At 47.7% G+C, this 2,741-nt stretch overlaps 1 long non-coding RNA gene across 1 annotated transcript in view; it reads right to left on the minus strand.

Annotated features, from left to right (window-relative positions):
* The window catches only part of LOC116089125, an 856-nt gene extending 595 nt beyond the window's left edge, over nucleotides 1–261 (minus strand). Inside the window, exon 1 of the long non-coding RNA XR_004118170.1 lies at nucleotides 228–261. This is a non-coding gene — a long non-coding RNA (uncharacterized LOC116089125). The remainder of the gene's footprint in view (nucleotides 1–227) is intronic.
* Between the last annotated feature and the right edge of the window lie 2,480 nt (nucleotides 262–2,741).

Genomic DNA, 2,741 nt, shown 5'->3' on the forward strand with positions numbered 1-2,741 from the left:
GAGAGAGAGAGAGAGAGAGAGAGAAAGAGAGAGAGCTTGACAATCTAGAGGTATCTGAAAGGAGGGAACTTCAATTGAGAAAATGCCTTCATAAGATCTGGCTATAGGGCATTATATTGATTAGTAGTTGATGGGGAAGGACCCAGCTCATTGTGCATGGTTCCATTCCTGGGGTAGTGATCCTGGATTCTATAAGAAAACAGGCTGAGCAAGCCAGTAAGCAGCACCTCTCCATGACCTCTGCAGCTCTCCTGCCCACAGGTTCCGGCCCTGTTTGAGTTCCTGTCCTGAGTTCCTTTGGTGATAAACAGTGATGTAGAAGCATAAGCCAAATAACCCTTTCCTCCCAGGTTGCTTTGGTCATGGTGTTTTATCATAGCAATAGTAACTCTAAGTAGGACATCTCCCAAGAAAGGAATGGTTCAAAGAGGCCAGAGGATCATCTTCAGAGAGCAGTCTTCAGAGTAGCAGTCCTTCTAATGGAGTCTCCAGACCAAATTGCCAGAACAAAGGAAAGGCCTGAGCTTTTATGGCTAGCAGGAAGTTTTATGTTGTGATTTAGTTCAGCATACTACATATGATACAGCACAGAAGAGTCAGGTGTCATAAACCAAGATCTGTCAAGCCACAGAAAGTTGTTGGGAGATGTAGTTTGACGCAGGTTCTACAACCCTGACGCAGGGTCTGACCTTAAGGTGTATGCTGTGTTTTAATACTTCCCTAAATGTCCAAGATGGTTGTCAGTATCAAAGCAACCAGTGAGGACAAGGGTGTCAGGTAGAACAATGGCAAGAAGCAACTGTTCAACGAGGCCCACATAGTCAGGGGGCTAAGCAGATGGGTAGGGCCCACACTCCTCTGTGTATATATCTGGATGGAGAAACCAGCTGCCGGGGCAGGACTTGCTCAGGTGGGGAGACTGTTACAAAAGAAAGATGGAGGATGAGGTATGGGGGCCTGGCCTAATCAACTCTTCTAGTTTCTGTATCCTGAAGCTTTGGCATATAGTTTTGATGTCTTAGTTATGGTTTCTATTGCTATGATGAAACACAATGACCAAGAAGCAAGTTTAAGAGGAAAGGGTGTATTCAGTTTACACTTCCACCTTACTGTTCATTACCAAAGGAAGTCAGGACTGGAATTCAAGCAGGACTGGAACCCGGAGGCAGGGGCTGATGCAGAGGCCATGGAGGGGTTATATTTGCTGGATTTCTCCCCATGGCTTGTTCAGCTTGCTTTCTTATAGAACCCAGGATGGCCAGCCCAGGGATGGCAGTAACCACAATGATCTGAGCCCTCCACCATTGATCACTAATTGACAAAACGCTTTACAGCTGGCTCTCACTCTCTGAAGACTCTAACTTGTGTGAAGTTGACACATAAACCCAGCCAGAACAAGCTTTGAGAGGACATTTCTTCTAGGGTTAATCATTTCCTAGAGCCAGTGGGAAGTCACTTGAAAGCAAGCCTTTCATATGCAAACACTGACCCATTCCCAGCCCTCCTTTTGCCTTCCTCACGGGGTACTCTCAGTGGGAGAGCATGTCTCCCCTAATCACCTAGGGCCAAGTTCCACAGCCTCTGTTTTCCCCACAGGGCGCTCTCAGTGGTCCGCTGTATCTGCCCTAATCACCTAGGGCCTTCCATAGCTAGAGACCCTTCTGAGTCAATACTCTGTGGACCTGTGAGGGAGGGGGTTGACACTGTTCTGCTTGCTCCTCTTGTTCCCTAACTATTGGCACTGTTAATAGTTTAACTTCCCATCTCATTCACAGTAAGGAGGTTGGAATGGTTTGCCCCTCCCGCTATGGACTCATGTGTTTGGGTGCTTGGTCCACAGGGATTGGCACTGTTAGCATGAGGTATGGCCTTGGAGGAGGTGTGTGGCTAGGGGGGTGGGCTTTGGGGGCTCTTATGCTTAAGCTCTGCCCAGTATGGAATTCCAGTCTCCTTCTGGCTGCCTTTGGATCAAGATATTTAACTCATAGCTCCTCAAGCACCATGTCTGCCTGCACGCTGCCGTACTTCCCGCCATGATGATAATGGACTAAACTTCTGAAATGGTAAGCCAGCCCCAATGAGATGTTTGCCTTTATAACAGTTGCCTTGGTCACGGTGTCTCTTAGTAGCAGTAAAACCCAAACTGAGACACATGGCTAGTCTGCCTACACACCTGCCTCTGTGAGTCCTCTCTTTCTTCCACTACCTGAACCGACTTTCAGAGAGCACACGCATTTGGAAAGATGTTCCATGTGAAGTCCCAGATCTGGTCGACTTCTTGAGAGAGAAGGTGGGCGGTCTCTGGAGAGACAGGTCTATCTGGTGTCAGATTCCTGTCACTGCCACTTGCCCTAGTTTCATGTCTGCTCCTGTGATAAAATAGCCTTAATAAAGGCAACTTAGTGGGGAAAACCGTTTGATCATGACTCTCAATCTTTTCCCATCACCTGATCACATCTGCAGCTTGTCTCCTGCCAGGATTACAGCCATAGTTTTCTCCCCAGTCATTCCATGCTTGGCATCCAAATCCCTGTCACAACATGGCACAGAACCTTCCAGGGGTTCTCATGGCACTGGGAGCAAGCACAACCTCATTTCTGGGTGCTCAGGGCCTTGATCACGTGAGCATTATGCCCACTCATACTTGCTTTCCTGTTCCCTCAAACATGCTAATTGTATTCCTAATCTGCCTCACGACTTTGCATCTCCACTCCTTGAGGTCTCTCATATCTGTACACAAC

This window comes from Mastomys coucha, unplaced genomic scaffold, assembly GCF_008632895.1.
Source record: "Mastomys coucha isolate ucsf_1 unplaced genomic scaffold, UCSF_Mcou_1 pScaffold14, whole genome shotgun sequence".
In the NCBI taxonomy this organism is placed as follows: Eukaryota; Metazoa; Chordata; class Mammalia; order Rodentia; family Muridae; genus Mastomys; species Mastomys coucha.